We start from the raw sequence: 27,389 nt of genomic DNA on the forward strand, positions 1-27,389 counted from the left end.
GTTTTTCGTCCCATTCGATAATCTAGACTCACAGCAGAACGGCCATAAGGTGCTCGAGGCAGCAATAGACCCATGGAGACAAGTCGGCTGGGGACGATGTATTGAATCGGGACGCAATTTGAGTGATCCATCGTCATTAGGTGGCCCTGAACGTTACAAATCACTATCAGTTTTTCGTCCCATTCGATAATCTAGATTCACAGCAGAACGGCCATAAGGTGCCCGAGGCAGCAATCGACCCATGGAGACAAGTCTGCTGGAAGACGATGTATTGAATCGGGACGCAATTTGAGTGATCCATCGTCATTAGGAGGCCCTGAACGTTACAATTCACTATCAGTTTTTCGTCCCATTCGATAATCTAGACTCACAGCAGAACGGCCATAAGGTGCCCGAGGCAGCAATAGACCCATGGAGTCAAGTCGGCTGGAGGACGATGTATTGAATCGGGACGCAATTTGAGTGATCCATCGTCATTAGGAGGCCCTGAACGTTACAATTCACTATCAGTTTTTCGTCCCATTCAATAATCTAGACTCACAGCAGAACGGCCATAAGGTGCCCGAGGCAGCAATAGACCCATGGAGTCAGGTCGGCTGGAGGACGATGTACTGAATCGGGACGCAATTTGTGGTGTCCATCGTCATTAGGTGGCCCTGAATGTTACAATTCACTATCAATTTTTCGTCCGATTCGAAAATCTTTGACTCACAGCAGAACGGCCATAAGGTGCACGAGGCAGCAATAGACCCATGGAGACAAGTCTGCTGGAGGACGATGTATTGAATCGGGACGCAATTTGAGTGTTCCATCGTCATTAGGAGGCCCTGAACGTTACAATTCACTATCAGTTTTTCGTCCGATTCGAAAATCTTTGGGTCACAGCAGGCCTGCCATAAGGTGCCCGAGGCAGCAATAGACCCATGGAGACAAGTCAGCTGGAGGACGATGTATTGAATCGGGACGCAATTTGAGTGATCCATCGTCATTAGGTGGGCCTGAACGTTACAATTCACTATCAGTTTTTCATCCCATTCTATAATCTAGACTCACAGCAGAACGGCCATAAGGTGCCCGAGGCAGCAATAGACCCATGGAGTCAAGTCGGCTGGAGGACGATGTATTTAATCGGGACGCAATTTGAGAGATCCATCGTCATTAGGTGGCCCTGAACGCTACAATTCACTATCAGTTTTTCGTCCCATTCGATAATCTAGACTCACAGCAGAACGGCCATAAGGTGCCTGAGGCAGCAATAGACCCATGGAGACAAGTCTGCTGGAGGACGATGTATTGAATCGGGACGCAATTTGAGTGATCCATCGTCATTAGGAGGCCCTGAACGTTACAATTCACTATCAGTTTTTTGTCCCATTCGATAATCTAGACTCACAGCAGAACGGCCATAAGGTGCCCGAGGCAGCAATAGACCCATGGAATCAAGTCGGCTGGAGGACGATGTATTGAATCGGGACGCAATTTGAGTGATCCATCGTCATTAGGTGGCCCTCAACGTTACAATTCACTATCAGTTTTTCGTCCGATTCGAAAATCTTTGACTCACAGCAGAACGGCCATAAGGTGCCCGAGGCAGCAATAGACGCATGGAGACAAGTCTGCTGGAGGACGATGTATTGAATCGGGACGCAATTTGAGTGTTCCATCGTCATTAGGACGCCCTGTACGTTGCAATTCACAATCAGTTTTTCGTCCGATTCGAAAATCTTTGAGTCACAGCAGAACGGCCATAAGGTGCCCGAGGCAGCAATAGACCCATGGAGACAAGTCGGCTGGAGGACGATGTATTGAATCGGGACGCAATTTGAGTGTTCCATCGTCATTAGGAGGCCCTGAACGTTACAATTCACTATCAGTTTTTCGTCCGATTCGAAAATCTTTGAGGCACTGCTGAACGGCCATAAGGTGCCCGAGGCTGCAATAGACCAAATGGAGACAGTCTGCTGGAGGACAATGTATTGAATCGGGACGCAATTTGAGTGATCCATCGTCATTAGGTGGCCCTGAACGTTACAATTCACTATCAGTTTTTCGTCCGATTCGAAAATCTTTGACTCACAGCAGAACGGCCATAAGGTGCCCGAGGCAGCAATAGACCCATGGAGACAAGTCTGCTGGAGGACGATGTATTGAATCGAGACTCAATTTGAGTGTTCCATCGTCATTAGGAGGCCCTGAAAGTTACAATTCACTATCAGTTTTTCGTCCGATTCGAAAATCTTTGACTCACAGCAGAAGGGCCATAAGGTGCCCGAGGCAGCAATAGACGCATGGAGTCAAGTCTGCTGGAGGACGATGTATTGAATCGGGACGCAATTTGAGTGATCCATCGTCATTAGGTGGCCCTGAACGTTACAATTCACTATCAGTTTTTCGTCCCATTCGATAACCTAGACTCACAGCAGAACGGCCATAAGGTGCCCGAAGCAGCAATAGACCCATGGAGACAAGTCTGCTGGAGGACGATGTATTGAATCGGGACGCAATTTGAGTGATCCATCGTCATTAGGAGGCCCTGAACGTTACAATTCACTATCAGTTTATTGTCCCATTCGATAATCTAGACTCACAGCAGAACGGCCATAAGGTGCCCGAGGCAGCAATAGACCCATGGAGTCAAGTCGGCTTGAGGACGATGTATTGAATCGGGACGCAATTTGAGTGATCCATCGTCATTAGGTGGCCCTGAAAGTTACAATTCACTATCAGTTTTTCGTCCGATTCGAAAATCTTTGACTCACAGCAGAACGGCCATAAGGTGCCCGAGGCAGCAATAGACGCATGGAGACAAGTCTGCTGGAGGACGATGTCTTGAATCGGGACGCAATTTGAGTGTTCCATCGTCATTAGGAGGCCCTGAACGTTACAATTCACTATCAGTTTTCGTCCGATTCGAAAATTTTTGAGTCACAGCAGGCCTGCCATAAGGTGCCCGAGGCAGAAATAGACCCATGGACACAAGTCTGCTGGAGGACGATGTATTGAATCGGGACGCAATTTGAGTGATCCATCGTCATTAGGTGGCCCTGAAAGTTACAATTCACTATCAGTTTTTCGTTCGATTCGAAAATCTTTGACTCACAGCAGAACGGCCATAAGGTGCCCGAGGCTGCAATAGTACCATGAAGTCAAGTCTGCTGGAGGACGATGAATTGAATCAGGACGCAATTTGAGTGATCCATCGTCATTAGGTGGCCCTGAACGTTACAATTCACTATCAGTTTTTCGTCCCATTCGATAATCTAGACTCACAGCAGAACGGCCATAAGGTGCCCGAGGCAGCAATAGTCCCATGGAGTCAAGTCGGCTAGTGGACGATGTACTGAATCGGGACGCAATTTGTGTGGTCCATCGTCTTTAGGTGGCCCTGAATGTTACAAATCACTATCAGTTTTTCGTCCGATTCGAAAATCTTTGACTCACAGCAGAACGGCCATAAGGTGCCCGAGGCAGCAATCGACCCATGGAGACAAGTCTGCTGGAGGACGATGTATTGAATCGGGACGCAATTTGAGTGTTCCATCGTCATGAGGTGGCCCTGAAAGTTACAATTCACTATCAGTTTTTCGTTCGATTCGAAAATCTTTGACTCACAGCAGAACGGCCATAAGGTGCCCGAGGCAGCAATAGTACATTGAAGTCAAGTCTGCTGGAGGACGATGAATTGAATCAGGACGCAATTTGAGTGATCCATCGTCATTAGGTGGCCCTGAACGTTACAATTCACTATCAGTTTTTCGTCCCATTCGATAATCTAGACTCACAGCAGAACGGCCATAAGGTGCTCGAGGCAGCAATAGACCCATGGAGACAAGTCGGCTGGGGACGATGTATTGAATCGGGACGCAATTTGAGTGATCCATCGTCATTAGGTGGCCCTGAACGTTACAAATCACTATCAGTTTTTCGTCCCATTCGATAATCTAGATTCACAGCAGAACGGCCATAAGGTGCCAAGGCAGCAATAGACCCATGGAGTCAACTCGGCTGGAGGACGATGTATTGAATCGGGACGCAATTTGCGTGGTCCATCGTCATTAGGTGGCCCTGAATGTTGCAATTCACTATCAGTTTTTCGTCCGATTCGAAAATCTTTGACTCACAGCAGAACGGCCATTAGGTGCCCGAGGCAGCAATCGACCCATGGAGACAAGTCTGCTGGAAGACGATGTATTGAATCGGGACGCAATTTGAGTGATCCATCGTCATTAGGAGGCCCTGAACGTTACAATTCACTATCAGTTTTTCGTCCCATTCGATAATCTAGACTCACAGCAGAACGGCCATAAGGTGCCCGAGGCAGCAATAGACCCATGGAGTCAAGTCGGCTGGAGGACGATGTATTGAATCGGGACGCAATTTGAGTGATCCATCGTCATTAGGAGGCCCTGAACGTTACAATTCACTATCAGTTTTTCGTCCCATTCAATAATCTAGACTCACAGCAGAACGGCCATAAGGTGCCCGAGGCAGCAATAGACCCATGGAGTCAAGTCGGCTGGTGGACGATGTATTGAATCGGGACGCAATTTGAGAGATCTATCGTCATTAGGTGGCCCTGAACGTTACAATTCACTATCAGTTTTTCGTCCGATTCGAAAATCTTTGGGTCACAGCAGGCCTGCCATAAGGTGCCCGAGGCAGCAATAGACCCATGGAGACAAGTCTGCTGGAGGACGATGTATTGAATCGGGACGCAATTTGAGTGATCCATCGTCATTAGGTGGCCCTGAACGTTACAATTCACTATCAGTTTTTCATCCCATTCGATAATCTAGACTCACAGCAGAACGGCCATAAGGTGCCCGAGGCAGCAATAGTCCCATGGAGTCAAGTCGGCTAGTGGACGATGTACTGATTCGGGACGCAATTTGTGTGGTCCATCGTCATTAGGTGGCCCTGAATGTTACAAATCACTATCAGGTTTTTCGTCCGATTCGAAAATCTTTGACTCACAGCAGAACGGCCATAAGGTGCCCGAGGCAGCAATAGACCCATGGAGTCAACTCGGCTGGAGGACGATGTATTGAATCGGGACGCACTTTGCGTGGTCCATCGTCATTAGGTGGCCCTGAATGTTACAATTCACTATCAGTTTTTCGTCCGATTCGAAAGTGTTTGACTCACAGCAGAACGGCCATTAGGTGCCCGAGGCAGCAATAGACCAATGGAGACAAGTCCGCTGGAGGACGATGTATTGAATCGGGACGCAATTTGAGTGTTCCATCGTCATTAGGAGGCATTCATCGTTCCAATTTACTATCAGTTTTTCGTCCGATTCGAAAATCTTTGACTCACAGCAGAACGGCGATAAGGTGCCCGAGGCAGCATTAGACCCATGGAGACAAGTCGGCTGGAGGACGATGTATTGAATCGGGACGCAATTTGAGTGATCCATCGTCATTAGGTTGCCCTGAATGTTACAATTCACTATCAGTTTTTCGTCCGATTCGAAAATCTTTGACTCACAGCAGAACGGCCATAAGGTGCCCGAGGCAACAATAGACCCATGGAAACAAGTCTGCTGGAGGACTATATATTGAATCGGGTCGCAATTTGAGTGATCCATCGTCATTAGGTGGCCCTGAACGTTACAATTCACTATCAGTTTTTCGTCCCATTCGATAATCTAGACTCACAGCAGAACGGCCATAAGGTGCCTGAGGCAGCAATAGACCCATGGAGTCAGGTCGGCTGGAGGACGATGTACTGAATCGGGACGCAATTTGTGGTGTCCATCGTCATTAGGTGGCCCTGAATGTTACAATTCACTATCAATTTTTCGTCCGATTCGAAAATCTTTGACTCACAGCAGAACGGCCATAAGGTGCCCGAGGCAGCAATAGACCCATGGAGACAAGTCTGCTGGAGGACGATGTATTGAATCGGGACGCAATTTGAGTGTTCCATCGTCATTAGGAGGCCCTGAACGTTACAATTCACTATCAGTTTTTCGTCCGATTCGAAAATCTTTGGGTCACAGCAGGCCTGCCATAAGGTGCCCGAGGCAGCAATAAACCCATGGAGACAAGTCAGCTGGAGGACGATGTATTGAATCGGGACGCAATTTGAGTGATCCATCGTCATTAGGTGGCCCTGAACGTTACAATTCACTATCAGTTTTTCATCCCATTCTATAATCTAGACTCACAGCAGAACGGCCATAAGGTGCCCGAGGCAGCAATAGACCGATGGAATCAACTCGGCTGGAGGACGATGTATTGAATCGGGACGCAATTTGCGTGGTCCATCGTCATTAGGTGGCCCTGAATGTTACAATTCACTATCAGTTTTTCGTCCGATTCGAAAATCTTTGACTCACAGCAGAACGGCCATTAGGTGCCCGAGGCAGCAATCGACCCATGGAGTCAAGTCTGCTGGAGGACGATGTATTGAATCGGGACGCAATTTGAGTGATCCATCGTCAATAGGAGGCCCTGAACGTTACAATTCACTATCAGTTTTTCGTCCCATTCGATAATCTAGACTCACAGCAGAACGGCCATAAGGTGCCCGAGGCAGCAATAGACCCATGGAGACAAGTCTGCTGGAGGACGATGTATTGAATCGGGACGCAATTTGAGTGATCCATCGTCATTAGGAGGCCCTGAACGTTACAATTCACTATCAGTTTTTTGTCCCATTCGATAATCTAGACTCACAGCAGAACGGCCATATGGTGCCCGAGGCAGCAATAGACCCATGGAATCAAGTCGGCTGGAGGACGATGTATTTAATCGGGACGCAATTTGAGTGATCCATCGTCATTAGGTGGCCCTCAACGTTACAATTCACTATCAGTTTTCCGTCCGATTCGAAAATCTTTGACTCACAGCAGAACGGCCATAAGGTGCCCGTGGCAGCAATAGACGCATGAAGACAAGTCTGCTGGAGGACGATGTATTGAATCGGGACGCAATTTGAGTGTTCCATCGTCATTAGGACGCCCTGTACGTTGCAATTCACAATCAGTTTTTCGTCCGAATCGAAAATCTTTGAGTCACAGCAGGCCTGCCATAAGGTGCCCGAGGCAGCAATAGACCCATGGAGACAAGTCTGCTGGAGGACGATGTATTGAATCGGGACGCAATTTGAGTGATCCATCGTCATTAGGTGGCCCTGAACGTTACAATTCACTATCAGTTTTTCATCCCATTCTATAATCTAGACTCACAGCAGAACGGCCATAAGGTGCCCGAGGCAGCAATCGACCCATGGAGACAAGTCTGCTGGAGGACGATGTATTGAATCGGGACGCAATTTGAGTGATCCATCGTCATTAGGAGGCCCTGAACGTTACAATTCACTATCACTTTTTCGTCCCATTCGATAATCTAGACTCACAGCAGAACGGCCATAAGGTGCCCGAGGCAGCAATAGACCCATGGAGTCAAGTCGGCTGGAGGACGATGTATTGAATCGGGACGCAATTTGAGTGATCCATCGTCATTAGGAGGCCCTGAACGTTACAATTCACTATCAGTTTTTCGACCCATTCGATAATCTAGACTCACAGCAGAACGGCCATAAGGTGCCCGAGGCAGCAATAGACCCATGGAGTCAAGTCGGCTGGAGGACGATGTATTGAATCGGGACGCAATTTGAGAGATCCATCGTCATTAGGTGGCCCTGAACGTTACAATTCACTATCAGTTTTTCGTCCCATTCGATAACCTAGACTCACAGCAGAACGGCCATAAGGTGCCCGAGGCAGCAATAGACCCATGGAGACAAGTCTGCTGGAGGACGATGTATTGAATCGGGACGCAATTTGAGTGATCCATCGTCATTAGGAGGCCCTGAACGTTACAATTCACTATCAGTTTTTTGTCCCATTCGATAATCTAGACTCACAGCAGAACGGCCATAAGGTGCCCGAGGCAGCAATAGACGCATGGAGACAAGTCTGCTGGAGGACGATGTATTGAATCGGGACGCAATTTGAGTGTTCCATCGTCATTAGGAGGCCCTGAACGTTACAATTCACTATCAGTTTTCGTCCGATTCGAAAATTTTTGAGTCACAGCAGGCCTGCCATAAGGTGCCCGAGGCAGCAATAGACCCATGGAGACAAGTCTGCTGGAGGACGATGTATTGAATCGGGACGCAATTTGAGTGATCCATCGTCATTAGGTGGCCCTGAACGTTACAAGTCACTATCAGTTTTTCATCCCATTCTATAATCTAGACTCACAGCAGAACGGCCATTAGGTGCCCGAGGCAGCAATAGTCCCATGGAGTCAAGTCGGCTAGTGGACGATGTACTGATTCGGGACGCAATTTGAGTGGTCCATCGTCATTAGGTTGCCCTGAATGTTACAAATCACTATCAGGTTTTTCGTCCGAATCGAAAATCTTTGACTCACAGCAGAACGGCCATAAGGTGCCCGAGGAAGCAATAGACCCATGGAGTCAACTCGGCTGGAGGACGATGTATTGAATCGGAACGCACTTTGCGTGGTCCATCGTCATTAGGTGGCCCTGAATGTTACAATTCACTATCAGTTTTACGACCGATTCGAAAGTGTTTGACTCACAGCAGAACGGCCATTAGGTGCCCGAGGCATCAATAGACCAATGGAGACAAGTCCGCTGGAGGACGATGTATTGAATCGGGACGCAATTTGAGTGTTCCATCGTCATTAGGAGGCATTCAACGTTCCAATTTACTATCAGTTTTTCGTCCGATTCGAAAATCTTTGACTCACAGCAGAACGGCCATAAGGTGCCCGAGGCAGCAATAGACCCATGGAGACAAGTCTGCTGGAGGACGATGTATTGAATCGGGACGCAATTTGAGTGTTCCATCGTCATTAGGAGGCCCTGAACGTTACAATTCACTATCAATTTTTCGTCCGATTCTAAAATCTTTGGGTCACAGCAGGCCTGCCATAAGGTGCCCGAGGCAGCAATAGACCCATGGAGACAAGTCTGCTGGAGGACGATGTATTGAATCGGGACGCAATTTGAGTGATCCATCGTCATTAGGTGGCCCTGAACGTTACAATTCACTATCAGTTTTTCATCCCATTCTATAATCTAGACTCACAGCAGAACGGCCATAAGGTGCCCGAGGCACAGCAATAGACCGATGGAATCAACTCGGCTGGAGGACGATGTATTGAATCGGGACGCAATTTGCGTGGTCCATCGTCATTAGGTGGCCCTGAATGTTACAATTCACTATCAGTTTTTCGTCCGATTCGAAAATCTTTGACTCACAGCAGAACGGCCATTAGGTGCCCGAGGCAGCAATCGACCCATGGAGTCAAGTCTGCTGGAGGACGATGTATTGAATCGGGACGCAATTTGAGTGATCCATCGTCAATAGGAGGCCCTGAACGTTACAATTCACAATCAGTTTTTCGTCCCGTTCGATAATCTAGACTCACAGCAGAACGGCCATAAGGTGCCCGAGGCAGCAATAGACCCATGGATTCAAGTCGGCTGGAGGACGATGTATTTAATCGGGACGCAATTTGAGAGATCCATCGTCATTAGGTGGCCCTGAACGCTACAATTCACTATCAGTTTTTCGTCCCATTCGATAATCTAGACTCACAGCAGAACGGCCATAAGGTGCCCGAGGCAGCAATAGACCCATGGAGACAAGTCTGCTGGAGGACGATGTATTGAATCGGGACGCAATTTGAGTGATCCATCGTCATTAGGAGGCCCTGAACGTTACAATTCACTATCAGTTTTTTGTCCCATTCGATAATCTAGACTCACAGCAGAACGGCCATAAGGTGCCCGAGGCAGCAATAGACCCATGGAGTCAAGGCGGCTGGAGGACGATGTATTGAATCGGGACGCAATTTGAGTGATCCATCGTCATTAGGTGGCCCTGAACGTTACAATTCACTATCAGTTTTTCGTCCGATTCGAAAATCTTTGACTCACAGCAGAACGGCCATAAGGTGCCCGAGGCAGCAATAGACGCATGGAGACAAGTCTGCTGGAGGACGATGTATTGAATCGGGACGCAATTTGAGTGTTCCATCGTCATTAGGACGCCCTGTACGTTGCAATTCACAATCAGTTTTTCGTCCGATTCGAAAATCTTTGAGTCACAGCAGGCCTGCCATAAGGTGCCCGAGGCAGCAATAGACCCATGGAGACAAGTCTGCTGGAGGACGATGTATTGAATCGGGACGCAATTTGAGTGATCCATCGTCATTAGGTGGCCCTGAACATTACAATTCACTATCAGTTTTTCATCCCATTCTATAATCTAGACTCACAGCAGAACGGCCATAAGGTGCCCGAGGCAGCAATAGTCCCATGGAGTCAAGTCGGCTGGGGACGATGTATTGAATCGGGACGCAATTTGAGTGATCCATCGTCATTAGGTGGCCCTGAACGTTACAATTCACTATCAGTTTTTCGTCCCATTCGATAATCTAGATTCACAGCAGAACGGCCATAAGGTGCCCGAGGCAGCATTAGACCCATGGAGTCAACTCGGCTGGAGGACGATATATTGAATCGGGACGCAATTTGCGTGGTCCATCGTCATTAGGTGGCCCTGAATGTTACAATTCACTATGAGTTTTTCGTCCGATTCGAAAATCTTTGACTCACAGCAGAACGGCCATTAGGTGCCCGAGGCAGCAATCGACCCATGGAGACAAGTCTGCTGGAGGACGATGTATTGAATCGGGACGCAATTTGAGTGATCCATCGTCATTAGGAGGCCCTGAACGTTACAATTCACTATCACTTTTTCGTCCCATTCGATAATCTAGACTCACAGCAGAACGGCCATAAGGTGCCCGAGGCAGCAATAGACCCATGGAGTCAAGTCGGCTGGAGGACGATGTATTGAATCGGGACGCAATTTGAGTGATCCATCGTCATTAGGAGGCCCTGAACGTTACAATTCACTATCAGTTTTTCGTCCCATTCGATAATCTAGACTCACAGCAGAACGGCCATAAGGTGCCCGAGGCAGCAATAGACCCATGGAGTCAAGTCGGCTGGAGGACGATGTATTGAATCGGGACGCAATTTGAGAGATCCATCGTCATTAGGTGGCCCTGAACGTTACAATTCACTATCAGTTTTTCGTCCCATTCGATAACCTAGACTCACACCAGAACGGCCATAAGGTGCCCGAGGCAGCAATAGACCCATGGAGACAAGTCTGCTGGAGGACGATGTACTGAATCGGGACGCAATTTGAGTGATCCATCGTCATTAGGAGGCCCTGAACGTTACAATTCACTATCAGTTTTTTGTCCCATTCGATAATCTAGACTCACAGCAGAACGGCCATAAGGTGCCCGAGGCAGCAATAGACCCATGGAGTCAAGTCGGCTGGAGGACGATATATTGAATCGGGACGCAATTTGAGTGATCCATCGTCATTAGGTGGCCCTGAAATTTACAATTCACTATCAGTTTTTCGTCCGATTCGAAAATCTTTGACTCACAGCAGAACGGCCATAAGGTGCCCGAGGCAGCAATAGACGCATGGAGACAAGTCTGCTGGAGGACGATGTATTGAATCGGGACGCAATTTGAGTGTTCCATCGTCATTAGGAGGCCCTGAACGTTACAATTCACTATCAGTTTTCGTCCGATTCGAAAATTTTTGAGTCATAGCAGGCCTGCCATAAGGTGCCCGAGGCAGCAATAGACCCATGGAGACAAGTCTGCTGGAGGACGATGTATTGAATCGGGACGCAATTTGAGTTATCCATCGTCATTAGGTGGCCCTGAACGTTACAAGTCACTATCAGTTTTTCATCCCATTCTATAATCTAGATTCACAGCAGAACGGCCATAAGGTGCCCGAGGCAGCAATAGTCCCATGGAGTCAAGTCGGCTAGTGGACGATGTACTGAATCGGGATGCAATTTGTGTGGTCCATCGTCTTTAGGTGTCCCTGAATGTTACAAATCATTATCAGTTTTTCGTCCGATTCGAAAATCTTTGACTCACAGCAGAACGGCCATAAGGTGCCCGAGGCAGCAATCGACTCATGGAGACAAGCCTGCTGGAGGACGATGTATTGAATCGGGACGCAATTTGAGTGATCCATTGTCATGAGGTGGCCCTGAAAGTTACAATTCACTATCAGTTTTTCGTTCGATTCGAAAATCTTTGACTCACAGCAGAACGGCCATAAGGTGCCCGAGGCAGCAATAGACCCATGGAGACAAGTCGGCTGGGGACGATGTATTGAATCGGGACGCAATTTGAGTGATCCATCGTCATTAGGTGGCCCTGAACGTTACAAATCACTATCAGTTTTTCGTCCCATTCGATAATCTAGATTCACAGGAGAACGGCCATAAGGTGCCAAGGCAGCAATAGACCCATGGAGTCAACTCGGCTGGAGGACGACGTATTGAATCGGGACGCAATTTGCGTGGTCCATCGTCATTAGGTGGCCCTGAATGTTGCAATTCACTATCAGTTTTTCGTCCGATTCGAAAATCTTTGACTCACATCAGAACGGCCATTAGGTGCCCGAGGCAGCAATCGACCCATGGAGACAAGTCTGCTGGAGGACGATGTATTGAATCGGGACGCAATTTGAGTGATCCATCGTCATTAGGAGGCCCTGAACGTTACAATTCACTATCAGTTTTTCATCCCATTCAATAATCTAGACTCACAGCAGAACGGCCATAAGGTGCCCGAGGCAGCAATAGACCCATGGAGTCAAGTCGGCTGGTGGACGATGTATTGAATCGGGACGCAATTTGAGAGATCCATCGTCATTAGGTGGCCCTGAACGTTACAATTCACTATCAGTTTTTCGTCCCATTCGATAACCTAGACTCACAGCAGAACGGCCATAAGGTGCCCGAGGCAGCAATAGACCCATGGAGACAAGTCTGCTGGAGGACGATGTATTGAATCGGGACGCAATTTGAGTGATCCATCGTCATTAGGAGGCCCTAAACGTTACAATTCACTATCAGTTTTTTGTCCCATTCGATAATCTAGACTCACAGCAGAACGGCCATAAGGTGCCCGAGGCAGCAATAGGCCCATGGAGTCAAGTCGGCTGGAGGACGATGTATAGAATCGGGACGCAATTTGAGTGATCCTTCGTCATTAGGTGGCCCTGAACGTTATAATTCACTATCAGTTTTTCGTCCGATTCGAAAATCTTTGACTCACAGCAGAACGGCCATAAGGTGCCCGAGGCAGCAATAGACGCATGGAGACAAGTCTGCTGGAGGACGATGTATTGAATCGGGACGCAATTTGAGTGTTCCATCGTCATTAGGACGCCCTGTACGTTGCAATTCACAATCAGTTTTTCGTCCGATTCGAAAATCTTTGAGTCACAGCAGGCCTGCCATAAGGTGCCCGAGGCAGCAATAGACCCATGGAGACAAGTCTGCTGGAGGACGATGTATTGAATCGGGACGCAATTTGAGTGATCCATCGTCATTAGGTGGCCCTGAACATTACAATTCACTATCAGTTTTTCATCCCATTCTATAATCTAGACTCACAGCAGAACGGCCATAAGGTGCCCGAGGCAGCAATAGTCCCATGGAGTCAAGTCGGCTGGGGACGATGTATTGAATCGGGACGCAATTTGAGTGATCCATCGTCATTAGGTGGCCCTGAACGTTACAATTCACTATCAGTTTTTCGTCCCATTCGATAATCTAGATTCACAGCAGAACGGCCATAAGGTGCCCGAGGCAGCATTAGACCCATGGAGTCAACTCGGCTGGAGGACGATATATTGAATCGGGACGCAATTTGCGTGGTCCATCGTCATTAGGTGGCCCTGAATGTTACAATTCACTATCAGTTTTTCGTCCGATTCGAAAATCTTTGACTCACAGCAGAACGGCCATTAGGTGCCCGAGGCAGCAATCGACCCATGGAGACAAGTCTGCTGGAGGACGATGTATTGAATCGGGACGCAATTTGAGTGATCCATCGTCATTAGGTGGCCCTGAACGTTACAATTCACTATCAGTTTTTCGTCCCATTCGATAACCTAGACTCACAGCAGAACGGCCATAAGGTGCCCGAGGCAGCAATAGACCCATGGAGACAAGTCTGCTGGAGGACGATGTATTGAATCGGGACGCAATTTGAGTGATCCATCGTCATTAGGAGGCCCTGAACGTTACAATTCACTATCAGTTTTTTGTCCCATTCGATAATCTAGACTCACAGCAGAACGGCCATAAGGTGCCCGAGGCAGCAATAGGCCCATGGAGTCAAGTCGGCTGGAGGACGATGTATTGAATCGGGACGCAATTTGAGTGATCCATCGTCATTAGGTGGCCCTGAACGTTACAATTCACTATCAGTGTTTCGTCCGATTCGAAAATCTTTGACTCACAGCAGAACGGCCATAAGGTGCCCGAGGCAGCAATAGACGCATGGAGACAAGTCTGCTGGAGGACGATGTATTGAATCGGGACGCAATTTGAGTGTTCCATCGTCATTAGGACGCCCTGTACGTTGCAATTCACAATCAGTTTTTCGTCCGATTCGAAAATCTTTGAGTCACAGCAGGCCTGTCATAAGGTGCCCGAGGCAGCAATAGACCCATGGAGACAAGTCTGCTGGAGGACGATGTATTGAATCGGGACGCAATTTGAGTGATCCATCGTCATTAGGTGCCCCTGAACATTACAATTCACTATCAGTTTTTCATCCCATTCTATAATCTAGACTCACAGCAGAACGGCCATAAGGTGCCCGAGGCAGCAATAGTCCCATGGAGTCAAGTCGGCTGGGGACGATGTATTGAATCGGGACGCAATTTGAGTGATCCATCGTCATTAGGTGGCCCTGAACGTTACAATTCACTATCAGTTTTTCGTCCCATTCGATAATCTAGATTCACAGCAGAACGGCCATAAGGTGCCCGAGGCAGCATTAGACCCATGGAGTCAACTCGGCTGGAGGACGATATATTGAATCGGGACGCAATTTGCGTGGTCCATCGTCATTAGGTGGCCCTGAATGTTACTATTCACTATCAGTTTTTCGTCCGATTCGAAAATCTTTGACTCACAGCAGAACGGCCATTAGGTGCCCGAGGCAGCAATCGACCCATGGAGACAAGTCTGCTGGAGGACGATGTATTGAATCGGGACGCAATTTGAGTGATCCATCGTCATTAGGAGGCCCTGAACGTTACAATTCACTATCACTTTTTCGTCCCATTCGATAATCTAGACTCACAGCAGAACGGCCATAAGGTGCCCGAGGCAGCAATAGACTAATGGAGTCAAGTCGGCTGGAGGACGATGTATTGAATCGGGACGCAATTTGAGTGATCCATCGTCATTAGGAGGCCCTGAACGTTACAATTCACTATCAGTTTTTCGTCCCATTCGATAATCTAGACTCACAGCAGAACGGCCATAAGGTGCCCGAGGCAGCAATAGACCCATGGAGTCAAGTCGGCTGGAGGACGATGTATTGAATCGGGACGCAATTTGAGAAATCCATCGTCATTAGGTGGCCCTGAACGTTACAATTCACTATCAGTTTTTCGTCCCATTCGATAACCTAGACTCACACCAGAACGGCCATAAGGTGCCCGAGGCAGCAATAGACCCATGGAGACAAGTCTGCTGGAGGACGATGTACTGAATCGGGACGCAATTTGAGTGATCCATCGTCATTAGGAGGCCCTGAACGTTACAATTCACTATCAGTTTTTTGTCCCATTCGATAATCTAGACTCACAGCAGAACGGCCATAAGGTGCCCGAGGCAGCAATAGACGCATGGAGACAAGTCTGCTGGAGGACGATGTATTGAATCGGGACGCAATTTGAGTGTTCCATCGTCATTAGGAGGCCCTGAACGTTACAATTCACTATCAGTTTTCGTCCGATTCGAAAATTTTTGAGTCATAGCAGGCCTGCCATAAGGTGCCCGAGGCAGCAATAGACCCATGGAGACAAGTCTGCTGGAGGACGATGTATTGAATCGGGACGCAATTTGAGTTATCCATCGTCATTAGGTGGCCCTGAACGTTACAAGTCACTATCAGTTTTTCATCCCATTCTATAATCTAGACTCACAGCAGAACGGCCATAAGGTGCCCGAGGCAGCAATAGTCCCATGGAGTCAAGTCGGCTAGTGGACGATGTACTGAATCGGGATGCAATTTGTGTGGTCCATCGTCTTTAGGTGTCCCTGAATGTTACAAATCACTATCAGTTTTTCGTCCGATTCGAAAATCTTTGACTCACAGCAGAACGGCCATAAGGTGCCCGAGGCAGCAATCGACTCATGGAGACAAGCCTGCTGGAGGACGATGTATTGAATCGGGACGCAATTTGAGTGATCCATTGTCATGAGGTGGCCCTGAAAGTTACAATTCACTATCAGTTTTTCGTTCGATTCGAAAATCTTTGACTCACAGCAGAACGGCCATAAGGTGCCCGAGGCAGCAATAGACCCATGGAGACAAGTCGGCTGGGGACGATGTATTGAATCGGGACGCAATTTGAGTGATCCATCGTCATTAGGTGGCCCTGAACGTTACAAATCACTATCAGTTTTTCGTCCCATTCGATAATCTAGATTCACAGGAGAACGGCCATAAGGTGCCAAGGCAGCAATAGACCCATGGAGTCAACTCGGCTGGAGGACGATGTATTGAATCGGGACGCAATTTGCGTGGTCCATCGTCATTAGGTGGCCCTGAATGTTGCAATTCACTATCAGTTTTTCGTCCGATTCGAAAATCTTTGACTCACAGCAGAACGGCCATTAGGTGCCCGAGGCAGCAATCGACCCATGGAGACAAGTCTGCTGGAGGACGATGTATTGAATCGGGACGCAATTTGAGTGATCTATCGTCATTATGAGGCCCTGAACGTTACAATTCACTATCAGTTTTTCGTCCCATTCGATAATCTAGACTCACAGCAGCACGGCCATAAGGTGCCCGAGGCAGCAATAGACCCATGGAGTCAAGTCGGCTGGAGGACGATGTATTGAATCGGGACGCAATTTGAGTGATCCATCGTCATTAGGAGGCATTGAACGTTACAATTCACTATCACTTTTTCGTCCCATTCAATAATCTAGACTCACAGCAGAACGGCCATAAGGTGCCCGAGGCAGCAATAGACCCATGGAGTCAAGTCGGCTGGTGGACGATGTATTGAATCGGGACGCAATTTGAGAGATCCATCGTCATTAGGTGGCCCTGAACGTTACAATTCACTATCAGTTTTTCGTCCCATTCGATAACCTAGACTCACAGCAGAACGGCCATAAGGTGCCCGAGGCAGCAATAGACCCATGGAGACAAGTCTGCTGGAAGACGATGTATTGAATCGGGACGCAATTTGCGTGGTCCATCGTCATTAGGTGGCCCTGAACGTTACAATTCACTATCAGTTTTTCGTCCCATTCGATAATCTAGACTCACAGCAGAACGGCCATAAGGTGCCCGAGGCAGCAATAGACCCATGGAGTCAAGTCGGCTGGAGGACGATGTATTGAATCGGGACGCAATTTGAGAGATCCATCGTCATTAGGTGGCCCTGAACGTTACAATTCACTATCAGTTTTTCGTCCCATTCGATAACCTAGACTCACACCAGAACGGCCATAAGGTGCCCGAGGCAGCAATAGACCCATGGAGACAAGTCTGCTGGAGGACGATGTACTGAATCGGGACGCAATTTGAGTGATCCATCGTCATTAGGAGGCCCTGAACGTTACAATTCACTATCAGTTTTTTGTCCCATTCGATAATCTAGACTCACAGCAGAACGGCCATAAGGTGCCCGAGGCAGCAATAGACCCATGGAGTCAAGTCGGCTGGAGGACGATATATTGAATCGGGACGCAATTTGAGTGATCCATCGTCATTAGGTGGCCCTGAAAGTTACAATTCACTATCAGTTTTTCGTCCGATTCGAAAATCTTTGACTCACAGCAGAACGGCCATAAGGTGCCCGAGGCAGCAATAGACGCATGGAGACAAGTCTGCTGGAGGACGATGTATTGAATCGGGACGCAATTTGAGTGTTCCATCGTCATTAGGAGGCCCTGAACGTTACAATTCACTATCAGTTTTCGTCCGATTCGAAAATTTTTGAGTCATAGCAGGCCTGCCATAAGGTGCCCGAGGCAGCAATAGACCCATGGAGACAAGTCTGCTGGAGGACGATGTATTGAATCGGGACGCAATTTGAGTTATCCATCGTCATTAGGTGGCCCTGAACGTTACAAGTCACTATCAGTTTTTCATCCCATTCTATAATCTAGACTCACAGCAGAACGGCCATAAGGTGCCCGAGGCAGCAATAGTCCCATGGAGTCAAGTCGGCTAGTGGACGATGTACTGAATCGGGATGCAATTTGTGTGGTCCATCGTCTTTAGGTGGCCCTGAAAGTTACAATTCACTATCAGTTTTTCTTCCGATTCGAAAATCTTTGACTCACAGCAGAACGACAATTAGGTGCCCGAGGCAGCAATAGACCCATGGAGACAAGTCTGCTGGAAGACGATGTATTGAATCGGGACGCAATTTGAGTGATCCATCGTCATTAGGAGGCCCTGAACGTTACAATTCACTATCAGTTTTTCGTCCGATTCGAAAATCTTTGAGTCACTGCTGAACGGCCATAAGGTGCCCGAGGCTGCAATAGACCAAATGGAGACAATCTGCTGGAGGACAATGTATTGAATCGGGACGCAATTTGAGTGATCCATCGTCATTAGGTGGCCCGGATCGTTACAATTCACTATCAGTTTTTCGTCCGATTCGAAAATCTTTGACTCACAGCAGAACGGCCATAAGGTGCCCAAGGCAGCAATAGACCCATGGAGACAAGTCTGCTGGAGGACGATGTATTGAATCGGGACGCAATTTGAGTGATCCATCGTCATTAGGTGGCCCTGAACGTTACAATTCACTATCAGTTTTTCGTCCGATTCGAAAATCTTTGACTCACGGCAGAACGGCCATAAGGTGCCCGAGGCAGCAATAGACCCATGGAGACAAGTCTGCTGGAGGACGATGTATTGAATCGGGACGCAATTTGAGTGTTCCATCGTCATTAGGAGGCCCTGAACGTTACAATTCACTATCACTTTTTCGTCCGATTCGAAAATCTTTGACTCACAGCAGAACGGCAATAAGGTGCCCGAGGCAGCAATAGACGCATGGAGACAAGTCTGCTGGAGGACGATGTATTGAATCGGGACGCAATTTGAGTGTTCCATCGTCATTAGGAGGCCCTGAACGTTACAATTCACTATCAGTTTTTCGTCCGATTCGAAAATCTTTGACTCACAGCAGAACGGCCATAGGGTGCGCGACGCATCAATAGACCCATGGAGACAAGTCGGCTGGTGGACGATGTATTGAATCGGGACGCAATTTGAGTGATCCATCGTCATTAGGTGGCCCTGAAAGTTACAATTCACTATCAGTTTTTCGTCCGATTCGAAAATCTTTGACTCACCGCAGAACGGCCATAAGGTGCCCGAGGCAGCAATAGACCCATGGAGACAAGTCTGCTGGAGGACGATGTATTGAATCGGGTCGCAATTTGAGTAATCCATCGTCATTAGGTGGCCCTGAACGTTACAATTCACTATCAGTTTTTCGTCCCATTCGATAATCTAGAGTCACAGCAGAACGGCCATAAGGTGCCCGAGGCAGCAATAGAACCATGGAGTCAGGTCGGCTGGAGGACGATGTACTGAATCGGGACGCAATTTGTGTGGTCCATCGTCATTAGGTGGCCCTGAATGTTACAATTCACTATCAGTTTTTCGTCCGATTCGAAAATCTTTGAGTCACAGCAGGCCTGCCATAAGGTGCCCGAGGCAGCAATAGACCCATGGAGACAAGTCTGCTGGAGGACGATGTATTGAATCGGGACGCAATTTGAGTGATCCATCGTCATTAGGTGGCCCTGAACATTACAATTCACTATCAGTTTTTCATCCCATTCTATAATCTAGACTCACAGAAGAACGGCCATAAGGTGCCCGAGGCAGCAATAGTCCCATGGAGTCAAGTCGGCTGGGGACGATGTATTGAATCGGGACGCAATTTGAGTGATCCATCGTCATTAGGTGGCCCTGAACGTTACAATTCACTATCAGTTTTTCGTCCCATTCGATAATCTAGATTCACAGCAGAACGGCCATAAGGTGCCCGAGGCAGCATTAAACCCATGGAGTCAACTCGGCTGGAGGACGATATATTGAATCGGGACGCAATTTGCGTGGTCCATCGTCATTAGGTGGCCCTGAATGTTACAATTCACTATGAGTTTTTCGTCCGATTCGAAAATCTTTGACTCACAGCAGAACGGCCATTAGGTGCCCGAGGCAGCAATCGACCCATGGAGACAAGTCTGCTGGAGGACGATGTATTGAATCGGGACGCAATTTGAGTGATCCATCGTCATTAGGAGGCCCTGAACGTTACAATTCACTATCACTTTTTCGTCCCATTCGATAATCTAGACTCACAGCAGAACGGCCATAAGGTGCCCGAGGCAGCAATAGACCCATGGAGTCAAGTCGGCTGGAGGACGATGTATTGAATCGGGACGCAATTTGAGTGATCCATCGTCATTAGGAGGCCCTGAACGTTACAATTCACTATCAGTTTTTCGTCCCATTCGATAATCTAGACTCACAGCAGAACGGCCATAAGGTGCCCGAGGCAGCAATAGACCCATGGAGTCAAGTCGGCTGGAGGACGATGTATTGAATCGGGACGCAATTTGAGAGATCCATCGTCATTAGGTGGCCCTGAACGTTACAATTCACTATCAGTTTTTCGTCCCATTCGATAACCTAGACTCACACCAGAACGGCCATAAGGTGCCCGAGGCAGCAATAGACCCATGGAGACAAGTCTGCTGGAGGACGATGTACTGAATCGGGACGCAATTTGAGTGATCCATCGTCATTAGGAGGCCCTGAACATTACAATTCACTATCAGTTTTTTGTCCCATTCGATAATCTAGACTCACAGCAGAACGGCCATAAGGTGCCCGAGGCAGCAATAGACCCATGGAGTCAAGTCGGCTGGAGGACGATATATTGAATCGGGACGCAATTTGAGTGATCCATCGTCATTAGGTGGCCCTGAAAGTTACAATTCACTATCAGTTTTTCGTCCGATTCGAAAATATTTGACTCACAGCAGAACGGCCATAAGGTGCCCGAGGCAGCAATAGACGCATGGAGACAAGTCTGCTGGAGGACGATGTATTGAATCGGGACGCAATTTGAGTGTTCCATCGTCATTAGGAGGCCCTGAACGTTACAATTCACTATCAGTTTTCGTCCGATTCGAAAATTTTTGAGTCATAGCAGGCCTGCCATAAGGTGCCCGAGGCAGCAATAGACCCATGGAGACAAGTCTGCTGGAGGACGATGTATTGAATCGGGACGCAATTTGAGTTATCCATCGTCATAAGGTGGCCCTGAACGTTACAAGTCACTATCAGTTTTTCATCCCATTCTATAATCTAGACTCACAGCAGAACGGCCATAAGGTGCCCGAGGCAGCAATAGTCCCATGGAGTCAAGTCGGCTAGTGGACGATGTACTGAATCGGGATGCAATTTGTGTGGTCCATCGTCTTTAGGTGTCCCTGAATGTTACAAATCACTATCAGTTTTTCGTCCGATTCGAAAATCTTTGACTCACAGCAGAACGGCCATAAGGTGCCCGAGGCAGCAATCGACTCATGGAGACAAGCCTGCTGGAGGACGATGTATTGAATCGGGACGCAATTTGAGTGATCCATTGTCATGAGGTGGCCCTGAAAGTTACAATTCACTATCAGTTTTTCGTTCGATTCGAAAATCTTTGACTCACAGCAGAACGGCCATAAGGTGCCCGAGGCAGCAATAGACCCATGGAGACAAGTCGGCTGGGGACGATGTATTGAATCGGGACGCAATTTGAGTGATCCATCGTCATTAGGTGGCCCTGAACGTTACAAATCACTATCAGTTTTTCGTCCCATTCGATAATCTAGATTCACAGGAGAACGGCCATAAGGTGCCAAGGCAGCAATAGACCCATGGAGTCAACTCGGCTGGAGGACGATGTATTGAATCGGGACGCAATTTGCGTGGTCCATCGTCATTAGGTGGCCCTGAATGTTGCAATTCACTATCAGTTTTTCGTCCGATTCGAAAATCTTTGACTCACAGCAGAACGGCCATTAGGTGCCCGAGGCAGCAATCGACCCATGGAGACAAGTCTGCTGGAGGACGATGTATTGAATCGGGACGCAATTTGAGTGATCTATCGTCATTATGAGGCCCTGAACGTTACAATTCACTATCAGTTTTTCGTCCCATTCGATAATCTAGACTCACAGCAGAACGGCCATAAGGTGCCCGAGGCAGCATTAGACCCATGGAGTCAACTCGGCTGGAGGACGATATATTGAATCGGTATCAGTTTTTCGTCCGATTCGAAAATCTTTGACTCACAGCAGAACGGCCATAAGGTGCCCGAGGCAGCAATCGACTCATGGAGACAAGCCTGCTGGAGGACGATGTATTGAATCGGGACGCAATTTGAGTGATCCATTGTCATGAGGTGGCCCTGAAAGTTACAATTCACTATCAGTTTTTCGTTCGATTCGAAAATCTTTGACTCACAGCAGAACGGCCATAAGGTGCCCGAGGCAGCAATAGACCCATGGAGACAAGTCGGCTGGGGACGATGTATTGAATCGGGACGCAATTTGAGTGATCCATCGTCATTAGGTGGCCCTGAACGTTACAAATCACTATCAGTTTTTCGTCCCATTCGATAATCTAGGGTCACAGGAGAACGGCCATAAGGTGCCAAGGCAGCAATAGACCCATGGAGTCAACTCGGCTGGAGGACGATGTATTGAATCGGGACGCAATTTGCGTGGTCCATCGTCATTAGGTGGCCCTGAATGTTGCAATTCACTATCAGTTTTTCGTCCGATTCGAAAATCTTTGACTCACAGCAGAACGGCCATTAGGTGCCCGAGGCAGCAATCGACACATGGAGACAAGTCTGCTGGAGGACGATGTATTGAATCGGGACGCAATTTGAGTGATCTATCGTCATTATGAGGCCCTGAACGTTACAATTGACTATCAGTTTTTCGTCCCATTCGATAATCTAGACTCACAGCAGAACGGCCATAAGGTGCCCGAGGCAGCAATAGACCCATGGAGTCAAGTCGGCTGGAGGACGATGTATTGAAACGGGACGCTATTTGAGTGATCCATCGTCATTAGGAGGCCCTGAACGTTACAATTCACTATCAGTTTTTCGTCCCATTCAATAATCTAGACTCACAGCAGAACGGCCATAAGGTGCCCGAGGCAGCAATAGACCCATGGAGTCAAGTCGGCTGGTGGACGATGTATTGAATCGGGACGCAATTTGAGAGATCCATCGTCATTAGGTGGCCCTGAACGTTACAATTCACTATCAGTTTTTCGTCCCATTCGATAACCTAGACTCACAGCAGAACGGCCATAAGGTGCCCGAGGCAGCAATAGACCCATGGAGTCAAGTCGGCTGGAGGACGATGTATTGAATCGGGACGCAATTTGAGTGATCCATCGTCATTAGGTGGCCCTGAACGTTACAATTCACTATCAGTTTTTCGTCCGATTCGAAAATCTTTGACTCACAGCAGAACGGCCATAAGGTGCCCGAGGCAGCAATAGACGCATGGAGACAAGTCTGCTGGAGGACGATGTATTGAATCGGGACGCAATTTGAGTGTTCCATCGTCATTAGGACGCCCTGTACGTTGCAATTCACAATCAGTTTTTCGTCCGATTCGAAAATCTTTGAGTCACAGCAGGCCTGCTATAAGGTGCCCGAGGCAGCAATAGACCCATGGAGACAAGTCTGCTGGAGGACGATGTATTGAATCGGGACGCAATTTGAGTGATCCATCGTCATTAGGTGGCCCTGAACATTACAATTCACTATCAGTTTTTCATCCCATTCTATAATCTAGACTCACAGCAGAACGGCCATAAGGTGCCCGAGGCAGCAATAGTCCCATGGAGTCAAGTCGGCTGGGGACGATGTATTGAATCGGGACGCAATTTGAGTGATCCATCGTCATTAGGAGGCCCTGAACGTTACAATTCACTATCAGTTTTTCGTCCGATTCGAAAATCTTTGACTCACAGCAGAACGGCCATAAGGTGCCCGAGGCAGCAATAGACGCATGGAGACAAGTCTGCTGGAGGACGATGTATTGAATCGGGACGCAATTTGAGTGATCCATCGTCATTAGGTGGCCCTGAACGTTACAATTCACTATCAGTTTTTCGTCCCATTCGATAATCTAGATTCACAGCAGAACGGCCATAAGGTGCCCGAGGCAGCATTAGACCCATGGAGTCAACTCGGCTGGAGGACGATATATTGAATCGGGACGCAATTTGCGTGGTCCATCGTCATTAGGTGGCCCTGAATGTTACAATTCACTATGAGTTTTTCGTCCGATTCGAAAATCTTTGACTCACAGCAGAACGGCCATTAGGTGCCCGAGGCAGCAATAGACCCATGGAGACAAGTCTGCTGGAGGACGATGTATTGAATCGGGACGCAATTTGAGTGATCCATCGTCATTAGGAGGCCCTGAACGTTACAATTCACTATCACTTTTTCGTCCCATTCGATAATCTAGACTCACAGCAGAACGGCCATAAGGTGCCCGAGGCAGCAATAGACCCATGGAGTCAAGTCGGCTGGAGGACGATGTATTGAATCGGGACGCAATTTGAGTGATCCATCGTCATTAGGAGGCCCTGAACGTTACAATTCACTATCAGTTTTTCGTCCCATTCGATAATCTAGACTCACAGCAGAACGGCCATAAGGTGCCCGAGGCAGCAATAGACCCATGGAGTCAAGTCGGCTGGAGGACGATGTATTGAATCGGGACGCAATTTGAGAGATCCATCGTCATTAGGTGGCCCTGAACGTTACAATTCACTATCAGTTTTTCGTCCTATTCGATAACCTAGACTCACACCAGAACGGCCATAAGGTGCCCGAGGCAGCAATAGACCCATGGAGACAAGTCTGCTGGAGGACGATGTACTGAATCGGGACGCAATTTGAGTGATCCATCGTCATTAGGAGGCCCTGAACGTTACAATTCACTATCAGTTTTTTGTCCCATTCGATAATCTAGACTCACAGCAGAACGGCCATAAGGTGCCCGAGGCAGCAATAGACCCATGGAGTCAAGTCGGCTGGAGGACGATATATTGAATCGGGACGCAATTTGAGTGATCCATCGTCATTAGGTGGCCCTGAAAGTTACAATTCACTATCAGTTTTTCGTCCGATTCGAAAATCTTTGACTCACAGCAGAACGGCCATAAGGTGCCCGAGGCAGTAATAGACGCATGGAGACAAGTCTGCTGGAGGACGATGTATTGAATCGGGACGCAATTTGAGTGTTCCATCGTCATTAGGAGGCCCTGAACGTTACAATTCACTATCAGTTTTCGTCCGATTCGAAAATTTTTGAGTCATAGCAGGCCTGCCATAAGGTGCCCGAGGCAGCAATAGACCCATGGAGACAAGTCTGCTGGAGGACGATGTATTGAATCGGGACGCAATTTGAGTAATCCATCGTCATTAGGTGGCCCTGAACGTTACAATTCACTATCAGTTTTTCGTCCCATTCGATAACCTAGACTCACACCAGAACGGCCATTAGGTGCCCGAGGCAGCAATAGACCCATGGAGACAAGTCTGCTGGAGGACGATGTACTGAATCGGGACGCAATTTGAGTGATCCATCGTCATTAGGAGGCCCTGAACGTTACAATTCACTATCAGTTTTTTGTCCCATTCGATAATCTAGACTCACAGCAGAACGGCCATAAGGTGCCCGAGGCAGCAATAGACCCATGGAGTCAAGTCGGCTGGAGGACGATATATTGAATCGGGACGCAATTTGAGTGATCCATCGTCATTAGGTGGCCCTGAAAGTTACAATTCACTATCAGTTTTTCGTCCGATTCGAAAATCTTTGACTCACAGCAGAACGGCCATAAGGTGCCCGAGGCAGCAATAGACGCATGGAGACAAGTCTGCTGGAGGACGATGTATTGAATCGGGACGCACTTTGAGTGTTCCATCGTCATTAGGAGGCCCTGAACGTTACAATTCACTATCAGTTTTCGTCCGATTCGAAAATTTTTGAGTCATAGCAGGCCTGCCATAAGGTGCCCGAGGCAGCAATAGACCCATGGAGACAAGTCTGCTGGAGGACGATGTATTGAATCGGGACGCAATTTGAGTTATCCATCGTCATTAGGTGGCCCTGAACGTTACAAGTCACTATCAGTTTTTCATCCCATTCTATAATCTAGACTCACAGCAGAACGGCCATAAGGTGCCCGAGGCAGCAATAGTCCCATGGCGTCAAGACGGCTAGTGGACGATGTACTGAATCGGGATGCAATTTGTGTGGTCCATCGTCTTTAGGTGGCCCTGAATGTTACAATTCACTATCAGTTTTTCGTCCGATTCGAAAATCTTTGAGTCACTGCTGAACGGCCATAAGGTGCCCGAGGCTGCAATAGACCAAATGGAGACAATCTGCTGGAGGACAATGTATTGAATCGGGACGCAATTTGAGTGATCCATCGTCATTAGGTGGCCCGGAACGTTACAATTCACTATCAGTTTTTCGTCCGATTCGAAAATCTTTGACTCACAGCAGAACGGCCATAAGGTGCCCGAGGCAGCAATAGACCCATGGAGACAAGTCTGCTGGAGGACGTTGTATTGAATCGGGACGCAATTTGAGTGATCCATCGTCATTAGGTGGCCCTGAACGTTACAATTCACTATCAGTTTTTCGTCCGATTCGAAAATCTTTGACTCACAGCAGAACGGCCATAAGGTGCCCGAGGCAGCAATAGACCCATGGAGACAAGTCTGCTGGAGGACGATGTATTGAATCGGGACGCAATTTGAGTGTTCCATCGTCATTAGGAGGCCCTGAAAGTTACAATTCACTATCAGTTTTTCGTCCGATTCGAAAATCTTTGACTCACAGCAGAACGGCAATAAGGTGCCCGAGGCAGCAATAGACGCATGGAGACAAGTCTGCTGGAGGACGATGTATTGAATCGGGACGCAATTTGAGTGTTCCATCGTCATTAGGAGGCCCTGAACGTTACAATTCACTATCAGTTTTTCGTCCGATTCGAAAATCTTTGACTCACCGCAGAACGACCATAAGGTGCCCGAGGCAGCAATAGACCCATGGAGACAAGTCTGCTGGAGGACGATGTATTGAATCGGGTCGCAATTTGAGTAATCCATCGTCATTAGGTGGCCCTGAACGTTACAAATCACTATCAGTTTTTCGTCCCAT

The sequence above is a fragment of the Schistocerca cancellata genome, chromosome 5 (genome assembly GCF_023864275.1).
Source record: "Schistocerca cancellata isolate TAMUIC-IGC-003103 chromosome 5, iqSchCanc2.1, whole genome shotgun sequence".
Classification (NCBI taxonomy): domain Eukaryota; kingdom Metazoa; phylum Arthropoda; class Insecta; order Orthoptera; family Acrididae; genus Schistocerca; species Schistocerca cancellata.